The sequence below is a fragment of the Melanerpes formicivorus genome, unplaced genomic scaffold, assembly GCF_026170545.1.
Source record: "Melanerpes formicivorus ecotype bairdi unplaced genomic scaffold, bMelFor1.0.p_v2 SCAF_16, whole genome shotgun sequence".
Lineage (NCBI taxonomy): Eukaryota > Metazoa > Chordata > Aves > Piciformes > Picidae > Melanerpes > Melanerpes formicivorus.
In genome coordinates, this window is record NW_027142368.1 from 119,719 (window position 1) to 134,516 (window position 14,798).

The 14,798-nt window shown below is 56.9% G+C and overlaps 1 protein-coding gene across 2 annotated transcripts in view; it reads left to right on the top strand.

Annotated features, from left to right (window-relative positions):
• Positions 1-14,798, top strand: part of TSPAN4 (tetraspanin 4) — a 628,454-nt gene that overhangs the window by 98,210 nt on the left and 515,446 nt on the right. The window lies entirely within an intron of this gene.

The window sequence follows — 14,798 nt, forward strand, 5'->3', positions numbered from 1 at the left end:
TTTGGCAAGAGGGTTGGGCTGGCTGACCTCTGGAGGTCCCTTCCTTCCCCTCCCATTCAGTGATTCTATGATTTCCATTGATTTTCATTGCTCCCTCAAGGAGAACTTGATGCAAAGCTGCACAAAACTCCACAACAAGGGAAGAACTAAGCAGAGTGCTCTGCAGCTCCAGTGAGCAGGAAATCCACCCTTCACTCAGCTAAAAATGGCCAAGATGGGAAGCTTACATAAAGACAACATTTAGTCTGGGGAAGAGAGGCTGAGGGGAGACCTCATTTGTCTCTACAGCTCCCTGAAAGGAGGTTGGAGCCAGCTGGGGGCTGGGCTCTGCTCCCTGGTATCATGGAAGCAGTGTGTGTGCCCAGCTGGCCAAGAAGGCCACCAGCAGCCTGGCCTGGAGCAGCAATAGTGTGACCAGCAGGAGCAGGGCAGGGTTCATCCTCCTGAACCGGGCACTGGTGAGGCTGCTCCTTGAGTGCTGCCTTCAGCTTTGGGCTTCACACTCCCAGGAGGACATTGAGGGCTGGAGCAGGGCCAGAGAAGGGCAACAGAGCTGGGTAAGGGTCTGGAGAGCAGGGCTGGGGAGGAGCAGCTGAGGGAGCTGGGGGTGTTCAGCCTGGGGCAGAGGAGGCTGAGGGAGACCTCATTGCTCTCTGCAGCTCCCTGAGAGGAGGCTGCAGGGAGCTGGGGGTTGGGCTCTGCTCCCCAGTCTCAGGGGAGAGAAGGAGAGGAACTGGCCTGGAAATGTGCCTGGGGAGGGTTAGGTTGGAGAGGAGGAAACATTTCTTTGCTGTCAGTGTGGTCAGGGCTTGGCAGAGGCTGCCCAGGGAGGTGGTGGAATCCCCATGGCTGGAGGTGTTCCAGAGCCCTGTGGCCATGGCAGCTGGGGCCAGGGTTTGGTAGCCATGGTGGGGTTGGGTTGCTGGTTGGACTCAATGACCTTGGAGGTCTTTCCCAAGCCAACTAACTCCCTGATTCTCTGCTTCCCTGCCTGGTGATGCCTCTCAGTGCATGTTCTTGCAGAACTTCAGTGCCTGGCCTATTTTAATCCAAACGTCTTTCTCCTTTCCCAGCTCCCAAGCAGGGAGAATCAGGGATAGGAGCTAAAAAAGGAAAACCATGTTGGGAAGCTGCTGCCCTTCACCAAGGCTTTGTATTTCAGCCTCTTTGATTTCATTACACACATTGAAACCATTCACTTCCTGGTGCAGGGCAGAGCAGTGTGTGAATTCCAAATGGATTGGCAGCATCAGAAAGCTTCTCCCTTCTGGCAGGTGGTGTGGGAGCTGCTCCTGGGCATGCAGCAGGTCCCCCCCAAAGCAAGAACCTCCTCAGGTTTCTCTGGAGGCTGAACTTGGGGGGTTCTGTTTGAGCTGGAATCACAGAATCATAGAATTGCTTTGGTTGGGAAAGATCTAAGATCATCCACTCCAACCTTCAACCTCAACCCCCAGGGCTGTTAACATGGATCTGAGTTGTTCTCATCCAGTACAGGCTGGGCAGGGACTGGCTGGAGAGCAGCCCTGAAGGAAAGGCCTTGGGGGTGCTGGGAGAGGAGAAGCTCAGCAGGAGCCGGCAGGGAGCACTTGCAGCCCAGAGAGCCAAGCAGAGCCTGGGCTGCAGCCAGAGAAGTGTGGCCAGCAGGGCCAGGGAGGGGATTCTGCCCCTCTGCTCCACTTTGCTGAGACCACAGCTGGAGCTCTGGGGCCAGCTCTGGAGCCTCTGTACCAGGAAGGCTCTGGAGGGGCTGGAAGGTGTCCAGAGCAGGGCCAGGAGGAGGAGCAGAGGGCTGGAGCTGCTCTGCTCTGCAGACAGCCTGAGAGAGTTGGGGTTGTGCAGGCTGGAGAGGAGAAGGCTCCCAGGAGACCTTCTGGTGGCCTTCCAGGAGCTGCAGGGGGCTCCAAGCAAGCTGGGGAGGGACTTTGGAGGGTGTCAGGGAGGGATAGGACTGGGGGGGATGGAGCAGAACTAGAAGTGGGGAGATGGAGATTGGCTGTGAGGACGAATTTGTTGCCCAGGAGGGTGGTGAGAGCCTGGCACAGGTTGCCCAGGGAGGTGGTGGAAGCCTCCTGGCTGGAGGTGTTTGCAGCCAGGCTGGAGGTGGCTGTGAGCAACCTGCTGTGGTGTGAGGTGTCCCTGCCCATGGCAGGGGGTTGGAGCTGGCTGAGCCTTGAGCTCCCTCCCAGCCCTGCCAGCTCTGTGATGCTGTGATCCCTGGCTGTGTGTCTAGTGCTGGGTGCTCACAGAGCTCCCCAGCCCACCCTGTGCAAGCCTGGCTAAGAGTGGTGATGTTGGACTAGCTGATCCCCAGAGGCTCTTCCAAGCCCCTACCATTCTGTGATCCCTGACAGCCTTAATAAATCACCCAGCACAGCACTCTGGGTTTCATGTGGTTATTAAAACTCCTCAACCATGGCAGGCCTCAGAACTGGATTTAACAATATCATAAAATCACAGAACAGGTTGGGCTGGAAGGGACCTTAAAGATCATTGAATTCCAACCCCCTGCCATGGGCAGGGACACCTCCCACCAGCACAGGCTGCTCAAGGCCTCATCCTGCCTGGCCTTCAACACCTCCAGGCAGGGGACAGCCACAGCCTCCCTGGGCAGCCTGTGCCAGAGTCTCCCCAGCCTCATGGGGAAGAATTTTCTCCTGATGTCCAATCTCAATCCAGCTTCTCCCAGCTCAAAGCCATTGTTGGGGTGGAAGGGACCTTAAATATCATCCAGTTCCAACCCAACTCCCATCAGCACAGGCTGCTCAAGGCCTCATCCAGCCTGGTCCTGAACACCTCCAGGCAGGAGGCAGCCACAGCCTCCCTGGGCAGCCTGTGCCAGAGTCTCCCCAGCCTCACTCTCAACAATTTCTTCCTCCTCTCCACTCTCAATCTCCTCTCTCCCAGCTCCAAGCCATTGTTCCTCATCCTGGCACTCCCAGCCCTTGTCCAGAGTCCCTCCCCAGCTCTCCTGGAGCCCTTCAGGTGCTGGGAGGCTGCTGCTGCTGTCAGGCAGAGCTGTGCCGTGGGTGTGAGGCAGGAGCAGCAGTGTGAGTGCTTCCTAGTGGGGAGATCTGGTGGCAGGATGCAGGGTGGCTGCCCATGGGAGAGGGCCACAAGAGAGATGCTTTTGCCTCCTCTTGGTGCATCCTCATTGTTGCTTTCACCTTGGTTCCTGGGATGCAATGATGTGGCTGAGAATGAATCAGAGAGTTGCCTGGGTTGGAAAAGCCCTCTGAGGTCATCAACCCAGCCCCACCATGGCCACCAAACCATGGCCCCAAGTGCCATGGCCACAGGTGTTGAATGGAATGGAATTAACCCAAAAGCCCAAAGTCCCTCCCCAGCTCTCCTGGAGCCCTTCAGGCACTGCAAGGCTGCTCTGAGGTCTGCCTGGAGCCTTCTCTTCTCCAGGCTGAGCAACCCCAACTCTTTCAGCCCTCTGATCACCTCTGGTCCCTCTCCAGCAGCTTCATCTCTCTGCTGTGCTGAGGACTCCAGGGCTGGCCCCAGCCCTTCAAGGGAGGGGGCCTCAACAGAGTGGAGGATGAGCAGAACCAGTCCTGCACCAGGCACATGCTGCAGGAACGTGCTTGTCAGGGCTCGTTGCTGATAGCAGGCAGATAAGAATAGAGTGGAGCTCAGGATATCTTAAAATAGGTGTGGGGAAAGGGAGTGACTATTTCTATATTCCCCTGTGTTACCTCTCCAGCTCTCTCTCTGTTTGTCTGCAGTGAGGGGGGAGTCAGAGGAGGCTTGGCTCAGCCACTGAAGCTTGTGCAGAGCCCAGCTGGAGGCGGTGGCTCTGGAGCACAGGTTCCTGGCTATGGCCACAGCAGGAGAGCTGTGGTCTGAGAATGGAACAGAATAGAGTGGAATGGAATGGAATGGAATGGAATGGAATGGAATGGAATGGAATGGAATGGAATGGAATGGAATGGAATACAATAGAATAGAATAGAGTGGAATGGAATGGAATGGAATGGAATGGAATGGAATGGAATGGAATGGAATGGAATGGAATGGAATGGAATAGAATAGACTGGACTGGACTGGACTGGAATGGAATGGAACAGAATAGAATAGAGTGGAATGGAATGGAATGGAATGGAATGGAATGGAATGGAATAGAATAGACTGGAATGGAATGGAATGGAATGGAATGGAATGGAATACAATAGAATAGAATAGAGTGGAATGGAATGGAATGGAATGGAATGGAATGGAATGGAATGGAATGGAATGGAATAGAATGGAATGGAATGGAATAGAATAGACTGGACTGGACTGGACTGGAATGGAATGGAACAGAATAGAATAGAGTGGAATGGAATGGAATGGAATGGAATGGAATAGAATAGACTGGAATGGAATGGAATGGAATGGAATGGAATGGAATGGAATACAATAGAATAGAATAGAATAGAGTGGAATGGAATGGAATGGAATGGAATAGAATAGAATAGAATAGAATAGAATAGAATAGAATAGAATAGAATAGAATAGACCAGGTTGGAAGAGACCTTCAAGATCATCCAGTCCAACACCATCCAACACCACCTAATCAACTAACCCATGGCACCAAGCACCCTATCAAGTCTCCTCCTGAACACCTCCAGGGATGGGGACTCCACCACCTCCCTGGGCAGCACATTCCCATGGCCAATCACTCTCTCTGTTAAGAATTTCTTCCTCGCCTCCAGCTTAAACCTCCCCTGGCACAGCTTGAGATTGTGTCCTCTTGTTCTGATGCTGGCTGCCTGGGAGAAGAGCCCAACCAACACCTGGCTTCAACCTCCCTTCAGGGAGTTGGAGAGAGCAAGAAGGTCTCCCCTGAGCCTCCTCTTCTCCAGGCTAAGCAACCCCAGCTCCCTCAGCCTCTCTTCATATGACTTGTGTTCCAAACCCTTGGTCTTGGTTTGGTTTGTTTTGGTTTGGATTGGTTTGGTTTGGATTGGTTTGGTTTGGATTGGTTTGGTTTTTCTGAGCCATCTCACCCCAAGCAGCAGGAGCTGGGGGCAGGAGAGTTGCCACACTGGGGGCTGATTGCAGGTTGTCAAGTGGAGGGGAAGCAGCGTGGGCAAGGACTACAATGGTAATTTCATGGGATTAAAAACCCAAACAAGCAGCAAAGCAGAGAGCTGGGGCTGGGCTGGGAGACTGGTGGGTGGTGGAGCAGGGATGGAACTGGAAACTCTGCCCACTGCTGTTCTTCTCTTCAAAATAAGAGGCAGCAGCCTTGGGCTCAGCTTTCAGATGTGCTTTCCACACCCTCCTGTTCTGCAGCCATGCACAGAGCTGCCTCTGTGGGGTTTGGGTTGCCACACAGCATCACAGAATGCTCTGGGCTGGAAGGGAGCTCCAGAGCTCAGCCAGCCCAACCCCTCTGCACCCAGCAGGGACATCCTCCCCTGGAGCAGGCTGCCCAGAGCCCTCTCCAGCCTCCCCTGGAACAGCTCCAGGGATGGAGCCTCAGCCACCTCCCTGGGCAGCCTGCTGCAGTGTTCCAGCAGCCTCCTGGGGCAGAACTTGTTCCTCACATCCAATCTCAATCTGTTCTGCTCTGCTTTGAGGCCATTGCCCCTGCTACTGTCCCTGCTGCTGCCCTTCACCAAGGCTTGGTATTTCAGCCTCTTTGATTTCATTACACACATTGAAACCATTCACTTCCTGGTGCAGGGCAGAGCAGTGTGTGAATTCCAAATGGATTGGCAGCATCAGAAAGCTTCTCCCTTCTGGCAGGTGGTGTGGGAGCTGCTCCTGGGCATGCAGCAGGTCCCCCCAAAGCAAGAACCTCCTCAGGTTTCTCTGGAGGCTGAACCTGGGGGGTTCTGTTTGAGCTGGAATCACAGAATCATAGAATTGCTTTGGTTGGGAAAGATCTAAGATCATCCACTCCAACCTTCAACCTCAACCCCCAGGGCTGTTAACATAGATCTGAGTTGTTCTCATCCAATATAGGCTGCTGCAGAACTTGTTCCTCACATCCAATCTCCGTCTGCTCTGCTCTGCTTTGAAGCCATTGTCCCTGCTCCTGTCCCTGCAGGCCTTTGGGCACAGTCTCTCTGCAGCCTTCTTATAGCCCCTTCAGGTCCTGGCAGGCTGCTCTGAGGTCTGCTTGCAGCCTTCTCCTCTCCAGGCTGAACACCCCCAGCTCCCTCAGCCTGGCCCCAGAGCAGAGCTGCTCCAACCCCCTGAGCATTCTCATGGCCTCCTCTGGACCCTCTCCATCAGCTCCAGGTCCTTCCTGTGCTGAGGGCTCCAGACTTGCACTCAGCACTGCAGAGGAGGTCTCCCCAGAGCAGAGCAGAGTCCCTGCAGGAGTGCATGCACACAGTGAGGCTCCTGATGGAGCTGAAAGCAAGGCAGGGAGTGAAACAAAGTCTCCTGCCCCAGGTGGAGGTGGCTGTGCCTAACCTGTGTGGCACAAGGGATACCTGAGTCGTCCCTTCAAGGGAAGGAGGTTGAGTAGTTCCACACACCTGACCTGGGGCTTCTTAGTCTGGAGAAGAGAAGGCTGAGAGGGGAGTTAATAAATGTCTATGAAAACCTGAGGGCTGGGGGTCAAGAGGGAGGGGACAGGGACAGGCTCTGCTCAGCTGCACCCTGGGATAGGGGCAATGGATATGAACTCCAGCACAGGAGGCTCCACCTCAGCATGAGGAGGAACTTCTGCGCTGTGAGGCTCACAGAGCCCTGGAGCAGGCTGCCCAGGGAGGTTGTGGAGTCTCCTTCTCTGGAGCCTTCCATGTCTGGATGTGTTCCTGTGTGACCTGTGCTGGCTTCTATGCTCCTGCTCAGGGTTGGACTGAAAGGTCTCCAGAGGTCCCTTCCAACCCCTCACATCCTGTGAGCCTGTGAACTGTGTCTGTGACAGAAACCAGGGCAAGTCCCTGCTGTCCCTGCTGTCCCTGCTCCCTGCTGTCCCTGCTGTCCCTGCTCCCTGCTCCCTGCTGTCCCTGCTCCCTGCTGTCCCTGCTCCCTGCTCCCTGCTCCCTGCTGTCCCTGCTCCCTGCTGTCCCTGCTCCCTGCTGTCCCTGCTGTCCCTGCTGTCCCTGCTCCCTGCTGTCCCTGCTCCCTGCTCCCTGCTGTCCCTGCTCCCTGCTGTCCCTGCTTTCCCTGCTCCCTGCTGTCCCTGCTGTCCCTGCTCTCTGCTGTCCCTGCTCCCTGCTGTCCCTGCTCCCTGCTCCCTGCTCCCTGCTCCCTGCTCTCCCTGCTCCCTGCTGTCCCTGCTCCCTGCTGTCCCTGCTCCCTGCTGTCCCTGCTGTCCCTGCTGTCCCTGCTCCCTGCTGTCCCTGCTCCCTGCTGTCCCTGCTGTCCCTGCTCCATGCTGTCCCTGCTCCCTGCTGTCCCTGCTGTCCCTGCTCCATGCTGTCCCTGCTCCCTGCTGTCCCTGCTGTCCCTGCTCCCTGCTGTCCCTGCTGTCCCTGCTCCATGCTGTCCCTGCTCCCTGCTGTCCCTGCTGTCCCTGCTCCCTGCTTTCCCTGCTCCCTGCTCTCCCTGCTGTCCCTGCTCCCTGCTGTCCCTGCTCCCTGCTGTCCCTGCTCCCTCTGCTCCCTGCTGTCCCTGCTGTCCCTGCTCCCTGCTGTCCCTGCTGTCCCTGCTGTCCCTGCTGTCCCTGCTGTCCCTGCTGTCCCTGCTGTCCCTGCTCCCTGCTGTCCCTACTCCCTGCTGTCCCTGCTGTCCCTGCTGTCCCTGCTGTCCCTGCTGTCCCTGCTCCCTGCTGTCCCTGCTGTCCCTGCTCCATGCTGTCCCTGCTCCCTGCTGTCCCTGCTGTCCCTGCTCCCTGCTGTCCCTGCTGTCCCTGCTCCATGCTGTCCCTGCTCCCTGCTGTCCCTGCTGTCCCTGCTCCCTGCTGTCCCTGCTGTCCCTGCTCCCTGCTTTCCCTGCTCCCTGCTCTCCCTGCTGTCCCTGCTCCCTGCTGTCCCTGCTCCCTCTGCTCCCTGCTGTCCCTGCTGTCCCTGCTCCCTGCTGTCCCTGCTGTCCCTGCTGTCCCTGCTGTCCCTGCTGTCCCTGCTCTCCCTGCTGTCCCTGCTCCCTGCTGTCCCTACTCCCTGCTGTCCCTGCTGTCCCTGCTGTCCCTGCTGTCCCTGCTGTCCCTGCTCCCTGCTCTCCCTGCTGTCCCTGCTCCCTGCTGTCCCTGCTGTCCCTGCTCCCTGCTGTCCCTACTCCCTGCTGTCCCTGCTGTCCCTGCTGTCCCTGCTGTCCCTGCTGTCCCTGCTCCCTGCTCTCCCTGCTCTCCCTGCTCCCTGCTGTCCCTGCTCCCTCTGCTCCCTGCTGTCCCTGCTGTCCCTGCTCCCTGCTGTCCCTGCTCCCTGCTGTCCCTGCTCCCTCTGCTCCCTGCTGTCCCTGCTGTCCCTGCTCCCTGCTGTCCCTGCTGTCCCTGCTCACTGCTGTCCCTGCTGTCCCTGCTGTCCCTGCTCCCTGCTGTCCCTGCTCACTGCTGTCCCTGCTGTCCCTGCTGTCCCTGCTCCCTGCTGTCCCTGCTCCATGCTGTCCCTGCTGTCTCTGCTCCCTGCTGTCCCTGCTTGTGTCCAGCCCCAGGTAGCCACATGAGCCCTGGCAAGAAGAGGTCACTTTGTAGTTCCCCAGGGGAAGACCTACTCAGCACAACCTTTGCTCCTCTTTAGGGTCACCACTGAATGCTGTGGAGGATGTCTGTTGAAGGGGAAAAGGACTTTTCACAAGGGCTGGTGGTGATAGGATGAGAGGGAATGGATTGAAGCTTGAGGAGGGGAGATTGAGAGTGGAGAGGAGGAAGAAATTGTTGAGAGTGAGGCTGGGGAGACTCTGGCACAGGCTGCCCAGGGAGGCTGTGGCTGCCTCCTGCCTCCAGCAGGACCAGGCTGGATGAGGCCTTGAGCAGCCTGTGCTGGTGGGAGGTGTCCCTGCCCATGGGCTTGGAGCTGGCTGAGCTTTGAGCTCCCTTCCAGCCCAACCCATTCTGTGAATCTAGGAATAATGGTTCTGCTTCTTGGGCTTTCTGCCCAGATGGTGCAGCCTGAGCTTGGTGTTTATCATGTTACAAAATAGGATGGGGAAAGCTATTTTGGGGAAAAGAAAGAGAATAGCTGTGGAGTAGGCTTGGAAGAAGGATGAAAACTCAGGCAGGATGAGCAGGTCATGGTAGCAAGTGTCTGCTAGCTGCCAAGTTCACTCTTTGTCTTTACACAGCCCTGTAAATGATACCTCTGTGCCCAGCAAGATCCTGGAGACTGTGCTGAGGCAGCAGGGACAGAAGGAGGTGCCTGGGGACAGCCAGCAGGGCTCCACTGGGGGCAAAGGGTGCTTGCCAGGTTGGGTGGCCTTCTGGGGTGGAGTCATCCCTCTTGTGCAGAAGGAATGGAATGGAATGGAATGGAATGGAATGGAATGGAATGGAATGGAATAGAATAGAATAGAATAGAATAGAATAGAATAGAATAGAATAGAATAGAATAGAATAGAATAGAATAGAGCAGGTTGGAAGAGGCCTTCAATATCATCAAGTCCAACCTATCAACCAATCCAACACCACCTAATCAACTAACCCATGGCACCAAGCACCCTATCAAGACTCCTCCTGAACACCTCCAGGGATGGGGACTCCACCACCTCCCTGGGCAGCACATTTCCATGGGCAATCACTCTCTCTGTGTAGAACTTCTTCCTCACCTCCAGCCTAAACCTCCCCTGGCACAGCTTGAGACTGTGTCCTCTTGTTCTGGTGCTGGCTGCCTGGGAGAAGAGCCCAACCCCCACCTGGCTCCAACCTCCCTTCAGGGAGTTGGAGAGAGCAAGAAGGTCTCCCCTGAGCCTCCTCTTCTCCAGGCTGAGCAACCCCAGCTCCCTCAGCCTCTCCTCACAGGACTCAGTTCAGCCTGTGGGCAGCCTCCAAAAGATCTCCTGAACAGTTGGAAGTTGTCAGAGGCTTCTCCTGAGGTGATCTCCAGGCTGTGTGGTGCACACCAGAGAGGCAGGAAGCATCAGACCCCAAGCAGGAGACCAGGCTGGAGCAGCTGGCTCTGGCCACTGCAGCAGGGTGTCTGGTGGCACTGGCTGTGAGGGCAGCCTTGGAGCTGCACTTGCAGGCAGCTGAGGTTCTGTTGTTAGGAAAGCTGATGCTTTGTGAGGCCCTGTTGTGCTTGGCAACCTGTGGTAAAGAGACATAAACATCCTGGGGAGGAAGATCCCTGGTCCTGAGAGAAGGGAGTGGAACATCCCTGGTGTGAAGAAACACTGAGAGACCTGAGGATGTCTCACAGAATCACAGAGCTGTCAGGGCTGGAAGGGAGCTCAAGGCTCAGCCAGCTCCAACCCCCTGCCATGGGCAGGGACACCTCACACCACAGCAGGTTGCTCACAGCCACCTCCAGCCTGGCTGCAAACACCTCCAGGCAGGAGGCTTCCACCACCTCCCTGGGCAACCTGGGCCAGGCTCTCACCACCCTCCTGGCCAACAACTTCCTGGAGGTGTTCAGGACCAGGCTGGATGAGGCCCTGAGCACCCTGGGCTGGTGGGAGGTGTCCCTGCCCATGGCAGGGGGTTGGAGCTGGATGAGCTTTGAGCTCCTTCCCAACCTGAGCCATTATCATAGTATCATAGGATCAGTTAGGGTTGGAAGGGAGCACAAGGATCATCCAGTTCCAACCCCCCTGCCATGGGCAGGGACACCCCACACTAGATCAGCCTGGACACAGCCTCAGCCAGCCTGGCCTTAAACACCTCCAAGGATTCTGTGATCTTTTCCCTGCTTGAGCTGTGCACTGCCCAGGGAAGGGCCTGGCCCTGCTGCATGTGGCAGCTCAGAGCTGCTGAGCACTCCTGCAGTCCATGGGGCAGCAGCTTCAAAGGCATTGGCAAAAGAGGAAAGGAGGAGAAAGCTGAGCTGGAGCTGCTGGGTCTGTGAGCTCTGCATGGCTGAGGCAGCTCATTGCTGGGGCTCACAAGGGCTCCCAGAAGGGATCACTCCTGAATTAGACCCAAACCATCAGTAACTCGAGTCATGGCTCAGGCAGTGCCCAGAGAGGCCTTCTGCTCCTGCAGGATGGCCACAGCTGGTTCTTGACTCTCAGGCCTCAGCTGGAACATGATAGGCCTGGAGTGACAGGGCTGGGTTGGAAGAGAGTCAGAGCATCACAGAGCTGGCAGGGCTGGAAGGGAGCTCAAGGCTCAGCCAGTCCCAACCCCCTGCCATGGGCAGGGACACCTCACACCACAGCAGGTTGCTCACAGCCACCTCCAGCCTGGCTGCAAACACCTCCAGCCAGGAGGCTTCCACCACCTCCCTTTGCTGCAAGAGTGGTCAGGGATTGGCACAGGCTGCCCAGGGAGTCTCCATCCCTGGAGGTGTCCAAGCAGCTGTAGATGTGGTGCTTCAGGATGTAGTTTGGTGGTCACAGGAGCTGAGTTAGGGTTGGACTAGATGATCTTAGAGGTCTCTTCCAACCTTAATGATTCTCTGCTTCTGTGGTGGCAGTGGTCTTCTGGTGGCCTTGCAGTGCTCCAAGGGCTGAGCAGAGAGCTTGGGACACAGTTTGGAGCAGGGCCTGTTGGGGCAGGCCAAGGGGGGATGGTTGGAAGTGCAAGAGGGAGATGGAGAGTGGAGAGAAGGAGAAATGTTTGGTGCTGAGGGTGGGGAGAGCCTGGCCCAGGCTGCCCAGAGAGGTGGAGCTGCCCCATGGCTGGCAGCAGTGCAGGGCAGGTTGTGTGGGGCTGGGAGCAGCCTGCTCTGCTTGGGGATGTCCCTGCTGGCTGCAGGGGGTTGGATTGGATGAGCTTGAAGGATCCTTTCCAGCCCAAGGCAGCCTGCTGGATGCTGTGGTACTGAGTTCCACACAGCTGCAGAGGCTCACTGGGAGCAGAGCTGTGTGAATGCCTCTGTGTCTGCTCTGCCTCCTCTCTTGCCAGCTGTGTTGAAAGCATGTTGGATGGCCATGGAGGGCCAGCTTCAGACCCATCCTTCCTCCTGTGCTCCTGGAGAAAAGATAAGGCATGAAATGTGTCCCTGTGCAGCTCTGCCTGTGTTTGCTGCAGGGATGTGGCTGGATGCTAAAGCCTGGAGTGTTGTCTGTCCAGCCTGTGGCCAGCAGCTCCTGCTGGAGCAGCCAGCTGCAGCCCACCAAGGGCATGGGGCAAGGAGGCTGCATTTGCATTGCCCTTGCTGAGGCCTGGGGCCTCTGCTTGCTTCAGGATTGAGTTTGTTTTTGCAGGAAGAGCCTCTGCTGCTGTGAGTCACTCTGCCTCTCCAAGCAGGGTTGTTGCTTTCAGCTGCCTTTTGCCTTAAAAGGGGATGTTGCTTCTGATCTTTGTCAAGGTTCAGGCAAGCAACCCAGATCTCAGAATCAGCAGGCACTCCTTTCCCCTCCAGAAACACTCAAGAGCTCCTGCCTTAGCTCTTTGTGGTTTGGGGGGAAAAAAAACCCAACAGAACCAAGCAACATTTAGGCAAGACAATGCTGATTGCCCTGCAGGGCTCTGCTTGATTTGTGTGGCAGGGAGATGTCAGGCAGCAGAGCTCTCCTGCACAGAGCAGGGCTGCAACTGCCTTGCTGTTGTGCTGGGCTTCTGGGCCATCTGGAAAGCAGTGGCATTAAGCCCCTGAAATAGCAACCCAACAGGAGAGGACACAGGGGTTACACCATGGGAAGCCAGGCACAGCTGACCTGCAGAGCAAAGGTGTTCCATGTGGGAAGATCCCACGATCTCAGCATGGGGAGGGGTGGAAGGGAGCTCTGGGGATCATCCAGTCCAACCCCTTGCTCCAGCAGGGCACCCCCAGCAGCTTGCCCAGCAGCACAATGCCCAGGGGGGATTTGGAAGCTCTCCACACAAGGACTGCAGAGAGTCCTGAGCAGAGAGTCCTGAGCACCCCAGCAGCTGCTGCTCTGCCTGGCTACACCTTGGATCAATGGCTCCAGAGGAGCAGAAGCTGCCTGGCTGAAAGCAGGACCCCTGCACAGCTCCTGCTCCTCAGCAGAGCTGGGGCAGAGCCACAGGGGTGGGCAGGGGACCTGAGGAGGCAGCGCAGCAGAGCACATCCTGCCGGCAGCCTGCAGGATGGGGAGCATCCAGTCCCCAACACCTCTGGGGAGCATCCAGTCCCCAACACCTCTGAGGATCATCCAGATCCCAAAACCTCTGAGGATCATCCAGTCCCCAACACCTCTGGGGATCATCCAGACTCCAACACCTCTGGGGATCATCCAGATCCCAACACCTCTGGGGATCATCCAGATCCCAACACCTCTGGGGAGCATCCAGTCCCCAACACCTCTGGGGATCATCCAGCCCAACCCCCTGCCCCAGCAGGGCACCCCCAGCAGCTTGCCCAGCAGCACAGGATCACAGAATACTTTGGTTTGGAAGGCTCCTTAAAGGTCATCTGGTTCCAACCCCCCCTGCAGTCAGCAGGGACACAGAATTGTTGTGGGTGGAAAAGACCTCCAGGATCATCAAGACCAAACTGTCAGCCTAAGAGCATGGCAGCCATTAAACTGTGTCCCCAAGTACCTTGAACACCTCCAGGGGTGGTGACTTCAGCTCCTCCCTGGGCAGCCTTTTCTAACCCCTGACCACTCTTGCAGCAAGGAAACTGTTCCTAATATCCAACCTGAACATCCCCTGGCACAATTTCTTCATCTCCAGCTACAGCAGGCTGCTGAGCCCCAGGCAGCCTGACCTGGAATGGCTCCAGGGATGGGGCAATGGTCACCATGGCCAGCCAGGTTTGAAGCCTCTGCACACCAGGAGGCTCCACAACCTGTGGAGCACTGTGTCTGCAGGAGACTACAGCACAGGCTGGACAAAGTGAATCCCAGAAGCCCAGCATGGTGAGGGCTGGAAGGGAGCTCTGGAGCTCACCCAGCCCAGCCCCTGCCCCAGCAGGGCACCCCCAGCAGCTTGCCCAGCAGCACAGTGCCCAGGGGGGGTTGGAAGCTCTCCACACCAGGAGACTCCACAACCTCTCTGGGCAGCCTGCTCCAGGCCTCCAGCAGCCTCACCCCAAACAACTTTCTCCTCCTGCTCAGCTCCAACCTCCTGGCTGCCACTCTGTGCCCCTTGCTGTCCCTTGTGCTGTCCCTGGGCACCACTCAGCAGAGCCTGGCCCCAGCCTCTTGCCCCCCACAGCTCCTTTAGCTCTTGCTGAGCATTGCTCAGCTGCCCTCTGGGGCTGCTCTGCTGCAGGCTCTCAGCCCCAGGGCTCTCAGCCTTTGCTGCTCCTCACAGAAGACTTTAGCACTGGATCAGAATGATTTATCAGGTTCCCTCTTCCTTCTCCTTCCACAGGCAGTGTAAGTTTGTGCTCTCTCCTGAAGGCTTCCTGTGCCTTGCTCCCTGGGAGGGACACAGCTTCTTGCTGGGGATGCTGGTGGAGCAGCAGAGCCTGGCTGCTGCTCTGGAGGCACTCTGCAGCTGGGCATGCCTTGCTCTCCTGCTGGTGTGTGTTGGCTCTCTCTCACGTCATTGGTCTGTGTGTGGACTCAATGAGAACAAAGAAAATCACCTCTTAAATGGCTGTTAGCTCTGTATTGGCAGTGCACAAGAAGAGATTTCCCTCCTCTGAGTCAGGCTCTGTTTGGTGACCTGAGTTAATTTAGCTCAGCAATGAACTTCACTGAGGCTGAAGAGTGTTGGGGGGTAGTCCAGAGGGGAGGGGAAGGGGCTTGGGAAGCAGAGAGCTGCAGGACTGGGTTACATGGAAGCATAGAATTAACCAGGTTGGAGAAGACCTCAGAGATCACCAAGTCCAACCTATCACCCAACACCTCCTGACAGCTAAACCATGGCTCCAAGTGCCACATCCAATCCCTTCTTGAAC